The sequence below is a fragment of the Drosophila suzukii genome, chromosome 3 (assembly GCF_043229965.1).
Source record: "Drosophila suzukii chromosome 3, CBGP_Dsuzu_IsoJpt1.0, whole genome shotgun sequence".
In the NCBI taxonomy this organism is placed as follows: Eukaryota; Metazoa; Arthropoda; class Insecta; order Diptera; family Drosophilidae; genus Drosophila; species Drosophila suzukii.
The window spans coordinates 30,480,122-30,492,343 of NC_092082.1; the positions used below are offsets into that span (position 1 = coordinate 30,480,122).

General features: G+C 34.6%; 1 protein-coding gene across 4 annotated transcripts in view; it reads left to right on the top strand.

Annotated features, from left to right (window-relative positions):
• Positions 1 to 12,222, top strand: part of AGO3 (Argonaute 3) — a 547,891-nt gene that overhangs the window by 497,786 nt on the left and 37,883 nt on the right. The gene's annotated exons all lie outside the window — the stretch shown is intronic.

Genomic DNA, 12,222 nt, shown 5'->3' on the forward strand with positions numbered 1-12,222 from the left:
ACTTATATCGAATATCTACTGTACCAAGAGTACTTGAAACAAACACACTGTAACACTTTGTTGCAGTGTTTATATAAACAAAAGGCTCGGTCAAAAACCCTAAGTGGCCGAAACATGAGTCGATCGGCGCGCTCAAAGAAAGTGCAAGTGTCAGCATTCTGTTGCACACGCCGGCCGCTCAGCCAAACTCAAGTACATACAAGTACAAGTGCCCTCGCGCTCCAGCCAAAGAGAGCATAATTAAATACACTTTATATACATAAGATATACATAGCCATCTCTCTGCCGCCCAACTGTAAGCAGCGCAGCTACGAGAATTAGGCTTACTTAGATCCTAAGGCAAATTGTAAAATCAGAAACAACTTGACGTTGGAAGCGGCATTAACGCTGCTCCTGCCATGCAAACCAAATAAATAAAGATTATTAACATTTCCAACACAAGGAGTTTCACACAACATGGCGACCGTGACTTTGGTCCTAAAGGATCTGGACCTGGATCTGGACATGGATCGGGACTTCGAAAAATAAGAAGACAGCAACCAAGGCGACAGCAGCAATCAACAGCAACAAAGACGACAGCAACAACAAAGGCAACAACAGCAAAAACGGCAACAACAACAAGAACAAGAGAAGAAACGCAGTGAGTAGAGTGTGATGTGTGCCAAAAGAAGTGGCGTGGTCAAAAGATTAAAAGCCCGAAAGGCTCATCTACTGAAGCTGCTCAACAGCGGCAAAGCAATACAGTGGAACGACTCGGTAAAAATACATGCCGAAGTTGAATACCTAAAAAATTTGCTATCAGAACGAAAAAATCAGACCACAGCTACAGCCACATCCACCTACCTTGTAATCCAAAATATTTCAAAAAATAAAAACACATTGCCTCCTCCAGAAAAAGTTGCCATCCCAAAAGTAAAGAAGGCGTGCCCAGATGACTGCGAGGGACCACTGTGCTCCCCGTTTTGCGAGTACACCTGTGTAGCCAGCACCGGTGCCCCACCATGAAGTACACCTGTGCAGCCAGCACCGGTACCAAGGAAGTGTGAACCGACAGCGCAACCAAGAGCGCATAATTTTTTTTATCTTTGCACTGCGTTGCAAAAATTTTTTTAATTGCACTGCGATGCATATTTTTTCATTTATTTTATAAAAACAATTGTATAAATTGAGCGACATAAAAGTTGCCCGATTAGAGTATGGCCTGAAAACCATACACAAAATAGGCAGGAAATTATATGTAAAATATGATAATAATTGGTCAAAAAAAAAAAAAAAACAAAAAGTAAGTTCAAAATTAATAATATTAAACTAGTTGTCTATGAATAACATTAACAACATTTATGAATTGATTCAAAAATCCAAAGAATTTGACAGACCAAGATATATTTTAAGAATACCAACCCCAAAGATGGGTTTAATAGATACGAAAACAGTGGATTCCACTGCAAATGTTATTAATAAGGTAGAATCAAACCCCATAGACTTAGAATTAATTCATACATTGCTTATAATAATTGTTGTAATAATGTGCGCTAACTGTTTTTATAAACTTTATAAATTGCACAATAAATGTCTTAAGAAAAAATATATGAGCCAGGCAAATGATCTGGACAAAATTTAAACATTTTGGCACAAACAACATTATTATAAAAATATTGCTGTATTGAAATTTAAAAAAAAAAAAATTAAAGAAAATGGAATAAAATACAAATAAATAAATAAAAACAAATTAATTAAAAATGGCTACGCTAAAAGCAACTGCAAACACATATGATAGGGACATCTATTTTAGAGAAAGAATTCTGCAATTAGTTGCACCAACTTCAGTAAGCATTTACGAGTTAGAAAACTTATATATTGAAACATTTAATTTAGATGCCTCTCCACTAATTCATTGCACAAGCACCCAAAAGGCAATTGTCCTATCAACCATCCCAGGGGTACAGGTTAAATCAGTAGTAGACGAACACCCAATACTAGGTAGAACAAAAGTAATGATGGTCTACAAGAAATAATTCATCTCCACAATATAATGGAATGGAATGAATTATATAAGCAGCTAAATAACATAAAAGTTGACTTTGACAAATCTTATAAGTCACTTACTCAAAACAGGCCAATTCTAAAAAATACCATTAAAAAACATGTGGAAATTCTAGTAAAATGCTTTAATGACGCACGAATACTAATATATGGCCAGAGGAAAAAATTAAATCAAGATCATTGGTCCCAAGTATCAAAATTTTTGATCAGACTACGATCTAATTTATTATCAATTAAACAAAAGTTTAAGTTGGACATATCGGTACCAACCATACTTAACACTTCCCTAGCAGTTGAAACTGGTGATGAATCGGAATCAACAAAACAAACTGACAGTGACCAAATATAATCAAAAGACCTTACAGAAACAAATCCTAAAATAGAAGAGCAAGATTTAAATAATCTTACTGTTCCAGCTGTTTTAATGTCAGATCTAGATAATTCTACAGATTCTGATGATAATTCCATAATAGAAAATAAAATAAGAAACAATATCACAATGGCACAATCTAATATTGATTTCATTAACACAGCATCCAAGCTTATACCAGTTTTCGATGGTAAATCTGAAAACTTAACAAGTTTTATGGATGCATTAGAAATAGTAGAATCAATAAAAGGCGAACACGAACAATTAGCAGTTTCAATTATAAAAACAAAGCTAAAAGGTGTCGCCAGAAATCTAATCGGAGATGAAACAACAATAGCTGAAGTCATTTCCAGATTAAAAAACAACGTCAAAGGCGAAACTGTAGAAGTGTTGTCAGCAAAACTGATGAGCCTACAACAACGCAATAAAACTGCCAACCAGTACACACAAGAGGTTGAGCAGATGACGAAATCCTTAGAAGGTGCATTTATAACAGATGGCTTATCCCTAGAGTTAGCCAGACGTTATTCCACTCGGCATGCAGTGAGAGCAATGACAAAAAATTGCCAAATAGATAAGGTAAAAACTATAATGCAAGCCGGTACCTTCAATACAATGAATGAAGCCATATCCAAATTTGTAAGCAGTATCACGGAAGCAACCGGACAGACAAACATTGTCTTATATTACAAAAATTACCCGCAGCGCGGTGGAAATCGCGGACGAGGTAATAATCGAGGTAATAATCGAGGTAATTATAACAATACCAGATATTATCAGAATAACGGATACAATCAAAACAATGGTTATAACAGAAATAACCAAAATAACAATTATAACAGAAACAACAACCGTGGTGGAAACACCAGCGGCGGAAACAGCCGTGGGGGAAACAACAACCACAATAACAATGTTAGAGTGGCGCAAACAAATTCGGGAAACTCCCAAACACCTTTAGATACACGACAGTAAACAACATCAAAATTCACACTTTAAATCTCAGTCAAAATACATTTGTCACTTTCACGAACGTAGCAACAGGAAAAGAATTAGTTCTCTTACTAGACACAGGTGCGGAAATATCCTTATTGGAGGAAAATTCTGATAATTTTCAAAACATTCAAGATATTTACATCATAAACATACAGGGTATAAGTCAGGAAGTTACAAAATCAAAAGGCTTAACTTCTATTGAAATTCAAACTTTTAAGTACATAAATCAACATGATTTCCATATCGTAAATATGCAATTCGCTATTCCATGTGATGGAATACTAGGAATCGATTTTATCAAAAGATACAACTGTCAATTAGACTTCAAGCCGTCTGAAGACTGGCTTATAATAAGACCAAATAACCTAAAATATCCAATTTATGTTCCAATAGCAACAACTCCCTAATTCTGCCAGCAAGATCCCAAGTCGTCCGAAAAATCGAAAGAAATTCAGAAGAAGACAGTGTATTAATTCCGAATCAAGAAATTCAGCATGGTATCTATATCGCAAATACCATAGCAACAGTCCAAAATGCATATATAAGATTACTAAATACTACAAACATAGATCAACTAGTCTATATCAAAAACATTCATCATGAACCACTTTCAAACTACGACATAGTAAAAACGGACTTAAAAGACAGACAAAAAATTGTATTATCCCAACTTGCAAAAAACTTCCCGCCTCAATTCAATAAACAACTTACAGCATTATGCACCCAGTATAGTGATGTGTTCGGACTAGAAACCGAATCGATCACTACCAATAATTTTTATAAACAAAAGCTGAGATTAATTGATGATGAACCCGTATATATAAAAAATTATAGAAATCCTCATAGTCAACAAGACGAAATTCAAAAACAAGTACAAAAACTCATCAGTGATGAAATAGTGGAACCCTCTGTATCACCTTATAATAGCCCACTTTTGTTAGTACCAAAAAAGTCACTTCCAAACTCGGAAAATAAAAAATGGCGATTAGTAATTGACTATCGTCAAATTAATAAAAAACTATTGTCTGATAAATTTCCACTCCCTAGAATCGATGATATTTTAAATCAACTAGGTAGAGCAAAATATTTCTCATGCCTTGACTTAATGTCAGGTTTTCATCAAATTGAACTGAAAAAAAGTTCACGGGATATAACATCTTTTTCAACAAACAATGGTTCGTATCGCTTCACGCGATTACCATTCGGTTTAAAAATAGCGCCAAACTCTTTTCAAAGAATGATGACTATAGCTTTCTCTGGATTAGAACCTTCGCAAGCATTTCTTTATATGGATGACTTAATAGTCATAGGTTGTTCCGAAAAACACATGCTCAAGAACTTAACTGATGTTTTCGAGAAATGTAGGAAACACAACTTGAAGTTACATCCTGAAAAATGTTCATTTTTTATGCATGAAGTCGCTTTCTTAGGACATAAATGCACAGATAAAGGAATCTTGCCCGACGACAAAAAATACGACGTCATTCAAAATTATCCAGTCCCACATGATGCGGACAGCGCTAGAAGATTACTTGCATTTTGCAATTATTACCGACGTTTTATAAAGAATTTTGCTGAATACTCCCGTCACATAACAAGATTATGTAAGAAAGATGTAAAATTCGAATGGACAACACAATGTCAAAACGCCTTCGAACATCTTAAATCAGCATTAATAAATCCCACTCTGTTGCAATACCCAGATTTTAGCAAAAAATTTTGCATAATCACAGATGCTAGCAAATACGCTTGTGGAGCAGTCCTAACTCAAAACAAAAATGGACTACAGCTTCCAGTGGCATACGCATCAAGATCCTTTACGAAAGGTGAAAGCAACAAGAGCACCACAGAACAAGAACTAGCAGCCATTCATTGGGCAATAACACACTTCAGACCATATATTTATGGTAGACACTTCACTGTCAAAACAGACCATAGAGCACTGACATATTTATTTTCAATGGTAAATCCAAGTTCCAAACTAACACGAATGAGACTTGAATTAGAGGAATATAATTTTACGGTGGAGTATCTAAAGGGTAAAGACAACTATGTAGCCGATGCGCTCTCCAGAATAACAATCACAGACCTAACAAATATACAAACAAGTAATAAAATTCTGAAAGTCACTACCAGAAACCAAAGTAGACAGAAATCCTGCGCAGGAAAAGATCAAATAGAATTGCATAAGCAATCTATAGAAAAAGCTTCAAAGCCCAACGTATATGAAGTCATAAACAATGATGAAGTACGTAAAGTAGTGACCTTGCATGTAAATAATAAAATGTGTTTATTTAAGCAAGGAAAGAAAATTACAGCAAGTTATGATGTTAGCGATTTGTATACTAATGGAACCATTGACTTAGGTCAATTCTTTCAAAGGCTTGAAAAGCAGGCCGGTATTCACAAAGTCAGCCAACTCAAAGTGGCACCATGGGAAAATATCTTTGAACATGTTTCAATTGATAATTTTAAAATGATGGGCAATAATATATTGAAATCATTGAGAGTAGCGCTACTCAACCCGGTGACCGTAATCAAAAATAATAAAGAAAAAGAAGCTATCTTGTCTACATTCCATGATGATCCAATACAAGGTGGTCATACAGGCATTACAAAAACCTTGGCCAAGGTCCAGAGACACTATTACTGGAAAAATATTTCCAAAGACATAAAAGAGTACATAAAGAAATGTCCTAAATGCCAAAAGTCGAAAACGACTAAACATACTAAGACCCCACTAACTATAACCGAAACTCCACAAAGAGCTTTTGATATAGTAATTGTAGATACTATTGGTCCACTTCCAAAATCTAATAACGGAAACGAATACGCAGTAACACTCATCTGCGATTTAACTAAGTACTTAGTAGCTATACCTATACCAAATAAAAGTGAACATACAGTAACAAAAGCTATATTTGAAGATTTTATTCTAAAGTACGGTCCAATGAAGACGTTCATAACGGACATGGGAACAGAATATAAAAATTCAATTATTGAAGATCTATGTAAATACTTACATATTAAAAACATAACTTCAACCACCACCAGACTGTAGGTACCGTGGAGCGAAGCCACAGAACACTAAATGAGTTCATTCGTTCATACATCTCAGTTGACAAAACAGATTGGGATGTATGGCTACGATACTTCGTATATTGTTTTAATACAACCCCATCTATGGCACATGACTATTGTCCATATGAGCTAGTTTTCGGTAAAACTTCAAATCTACCAAAGCACTTTAATAGCATAGATAAAATAAAACCACTTTATAATATAGAAGATTATGCTAAGGAATCCAAATTAAGATTGGAACAGGCAATTAAGAGAGCTAGACTTATGCTAGAATCTTAAAAGCTAAAACAGAAAATTAGTTACGACAAAACTAGTTTAGATTTCGATTTAAAAATAGGAGATCAGGTTTTATTGAAAAATGAAACAGGACATAAGTTAGATTCGAAATATACAGGTCCTTATAGGGTAGAACAAATAGGAGATAGAGATAACATAACTATAATAAATAACAAAAATAAAAAACCAATAGTACATAAAGATAGATTAAAAATGTTTATTTCATAATTGCATTTAACATGGCCATGTTTAGAAATACTTATGAGGGTAACCATGTTTAGAAATTCTTTTAAACTCCATGTTTAAAAATACTTTTTCTTTTAATACATATATTATTCCCAATTCCATTCTCTTTAAAAAAAAAATAAAAAATTTAAAAAAGAAGAAGAAATAACTTCATAATATTACGTTATTTTTCAAAAGGAGGGAGATGTAGTATCCACTTATATCGAATATCTACTGTACCAAGAGTACTTGAAACAAACACACTGTAACACTTTGTTGCAGTGTTTATATAAACAAAAGGCTCGGTCAAAAACCCTAAGTGGCCGAAACATGAGTCGATCGGCGCGCTCAAAGAAAGTGCAAGTGTCAGCATTCTGTTGCACACGCCGGCCGCTCAGCCAAACTCAAGTACATACACATGCCCTCGCGCTCCAGCCAAAGAGAGCATAATTAAATACACTTTATATACATAAGATATACATAGCCATCTCTCTGCCGCCCAACTGTAAGCAGCGCAGCTACGAGAATTAGGCTTACTTAGATCCTAAGGCAAATTGTAAAATCAGAAACAACTTGACGTTGGAAGCGGCATTAACGCTGCTCCTGCCATGCAAACCAAATAAATAAAGATTATTAACATTTCCAACACAAGGAGTTTCACACAACATGGCGACCGTGACTTTGGTCCAAACAAAAGTAATGATGGTCTACAAGAAATAATTCATCTCCACAATATAATGGAATGGAATGAATTATATAAGCAGCTAAATAACATAAAAGTTGACTTTGACAAATCATATAAGTCACTTACTCAAAACAGGCCAATTCTAAAAAATACCATTAAAAAACATGTGGAAATTCTAGTAAAATGCTTTAATGACGCACGAATACTAATATATGGCCAGAGGGAAAAATTAAATCAAGATCATTGGTCCCAAGTATCAAAATTTTTGATCAGACTACGATCTAATTTATTATCAATTAAACAAAAGTTTAAGTTGGACATATCGGTACCAACCATACTTAACACTTCCCTAGCAGTTGAAACTGGTGATGAATCGGAATCAACAAAACAAACTGACAGTGACCAAATATAATCAAAAGACCTTACAGAAACAAATCCTAAAATAGAAGAGCAAGATTTAAATAATCTTACTGTTCCAGCTGTTTTAATGTCAGATCTAGATAATTCTACAGATTCTGATGATAATTCCATAATAGAAAATAAAATAAGAAACAATATCACAATGGCACAATCTAATATTGATTTCTTTAACACAGCATCCAAGCTTATACCAGTTTTCGATGGTAAATCTGAAAACTTAACAAGTTTTATGGATGCATTAGAAATAGTAGAATCAATAAAAGGCGAACACGAACAATTAGCAGTTTCAATTATAAAAACAAAGCTAAAAGGTGTCGCCAGAAATCTAATCGGAGATGAAACAACAATAGCTGAAGTCATTTCCAGATTAAAAAACAACGTCAAAGGCGAAACTGTAGAAGTGTTGTCAGCAAAACTGATGAGCCTACAACAACGCAATAAAACTGCCAACCAGTACACACAAGAGGTTGAGCAGATGACGAAATCCTTAGAAGGTGCATTTATAACAGATGGCTTATCCCTAGAGTTAGCCAGACGTTATTCCACTCGGCATGCAGTGAGAGCAATGACAAAAAATTGCCAAATAGATAAGGTAAAAACTATAATGCAAGCCGGTACCTTCAATACAATGAATGAAGCCATATCCAAATTTGTAAGCAGTATCACGGAAGCAACCGGACAGACAAACATTGTCTTATATTACAAAAATTACCCGCAGCGCGGTGGAAATCGCGGACGAGGTAATAATCGAGGTAATAATCGAGGTAATTATAACAATACCAGATATTATCAGAATAACGGATACAATCAAAACAATGGTTATAACAGAAATAACCAAAATAACAATTATAACAGAAACAACAACCGTGGTGGAAACACCAGCGGCGGAAACAGCCGTGGGGGAAACAACAACCACAATAACAATGTTAGAGTGGCGCAAACAAATTCGGGAAACTCCCAAACACCTTTAGATACACGACAGTAAACAACATCAAAATTCACACTTTAAATCTCAGTCAAAATACATTTGTCACTTTCACGAACGTAGCAACAGGAAAAGAATTAGTTCTCTTACTAGACACAGGTGCGGAAATATCCTTATTGGAGGAAAATTCTGATAATTTTCAAAACATTCAAGATATTTACATCATAAACATACAGGGTATAAGTCAGGAAGTTACAAAATCAAAAGGCTTAACTTCTATTGAAATTCAAACTTTTAAGTACATAAATCAACATGATTTCCATATCGTAAATATGCAATTCGCTATTCCATGTGATGGAATACTAGGAATCGATTTTATCAAAAGATACAACTGTCAATTAGACTTCAAGCCGTCTGAAGACTGGCTTATAATAAGACCAAATAACCTAAAATATCCAATTTATGTTCCAATAGCAACAACTCCCTAATTCTGCCAGCAAGATCCCAAGTCGTCCGAAAAATCGAAAGAAATTCAGAAGAAGACAGTGTATTAATTCCGAATCAAGAAATTCAGCATGGTATCTATATCGCAAATACCATAGCAACAGTCCAAAATGCATATATAAGATTACTAAATACTACAAACATAGATCAACTAGTCTATATCAAAAACATTCATCATGAACCACTTTCAAACTACGACATAGTAAAAATGGACTTAAAAGACAGACAAAAAATTGTATTATCCCAACTTGCAAAAAACTTCCCGCCTCAATTCAATAAACAACTTACAGCATTATGCACCCAGTATAGTGATGTGTTCGGACTAGAAACCGAATCGATCACTACCAATAATTTTTATAAACAAAAGCTGAGATTAATTGATGATGAACCCGTATATATAAAAAATTATAGAAATCCTCATAGTCAACAAGACGAAATTCAAAAACAAGTACAAAAACTCATCAGTGATGAAATAGTGGAACCCTCTGTATCACCTTATAATAGCCCACTTTTGTTAGTACCAAAAAAGTCACTTCCAAACTCGGAAAATAAAAAATGGCGATTAGTAATTGACTATCGTCAAATTAATAAAAAACTATTGTCTGATAAATTTCCACTCCCTAGAATCGATGATATTTTAGATCAACTAGGTAGAGCAAAATATTTCTCATGCCTTGACTTAATGTCAGGTTTTCATCAAATTGAACTGAAAAAAAGTTCACGGGATATAACATCTTTTTCAACAAACAATGGTTCGTATCGCTTCACGCGATTACCATTCGGTTTAAAAATAGCGCCAAACTCTTTTCAAAGAATGATGACTATAGCTTTCTCTGGATTAGAACCTTCGCAAGCATTTCTTTATATGGATGACTTAATAGTCATAGGTTGTTCCGAAAAACACATGCTCAAGAACTTAACTGATGTTTTCGAGAAATGTAGGAAACACAACTTGAAGTTACATCCTGAAAAATGTTCATTTTTTATGCATGAAGTCGCTTTCTTAGGACATAAATGCACAGATAAAGGAATCTTGCCCGACGACAAAAAATACGACGTCATTCAAAATTATCCAGTCCCACATGATGCGGACAGCGCTAGAAGATTACTTGCATTTTGCAATTATTACCGACGTTTTATAAAGAATTTTGCTGAATACTCCCGTCACATAACAAGATTATGTAAGAAAGATGTAAAATTCGAATGGACAACACAATGTCAAAACGCCTTCGAACATCTTAAATCAGCATTAATAAATCCCACTCTGTTGCAATACCCAGATTTTAGCAAAGAATTTTGCATAATCACAGATGCTAGCAAATACGCTTGTGGAGCAGTCCTAACTTAAAACAAAAATGGACTACATCTTCCAGTGGCATACGCATCAAGATCCTTTACGAAAGGTGAAAGCAACAAGAGCACCACAGAACAAGAACTAGCAGCCATTCATTGGGCAATAACACACTTCAGACCATATATTTATGGTAGACACTTCACTGTCAAAACAGACCATAGAGCGCTGACATATTTATTTTCAATGGTAAATCCAAGTTCCAAACTAACACGAATGAGACTTGAATTAGAGGAATATAATTTTACGGTGGAGTATCTAAAGGGTAAAGACAACTATGTAGCCGATGCGCTCTCCAGAATAACAATCACAGACCTAACAAATATACAAACAAGTAATAAAATTCTGAAAGTCACTACCAGAAACCAAAGTAGACAGAAATCCTGCGCAGGAAAAGATCAAATAGAATTGCATAAGCAATCTATAGAAAAAGCTTCAAAGCCCAACGTATATGAAGTCATAAACAATGATGAAGTACGTAAAGTAGTGACCTTGCATGTAAATAATAAAATGTGTTTATTTAAGCAAGGAAAGAAAATTACAGCAAGTTATGATGTTAGCGATTTGTATACTAATGGAACCATTGACTTAGGTCAATTCTTTCAAAGGCGTGAAAAGCAGGCCGGTATTCACAAAGTCAGCCAACTCAAAGTGGCACCATGGGAAAATATCTTTGAACATGTTTCAATTGATAATTTTAAAATGATGGGCAATAATATATTGAAATCATTGAGAGTAGCGCTACTCAACCCGGTGACCGTAATCAAAAATAATAAAGAAAAAGAAGCTATCTTGTCTACATTCCATGATGATCCAATACAAGGTGGTCATACAGGCATTACAAAAACCTTGGCCAAGGTCCAGAGACACTATTACTGGAAAAATATTTCCAAAGACATAAAAGAGTACATAAAGAAATGTCCTAAATGCCAAAAGTCGAAAACGACTAAACATACTAAGACCCCACTAACTATAACCGAAACTCCACAAAGAGCTTTTGATATAGTAATTGTAGATACTATTGGTCCACTTCCAAAATCTAATAACGGAAACGAATACGCAGTAACACTCATCTGCGATTTAACTAAGTACTTAGTAGCTATACCTATACCAAATAAAAGTGCACATACAGTAGCAAAAGCTATATTTGAAGATTTTATTCTAAAGTACGGTCCAATGAAGACGTTCATAACGGACATGGGAACAGAATATAAAAATTCAATTATTGAAGATCTATGTAAATACTTACATATTAAAAACATAACTTCAACCACCACCAGACTGTAGGTACCGTGGAGCGAAGCCACAGAACACTAAATGAGTTCATTCGTTCATACATCTCAGTTGAC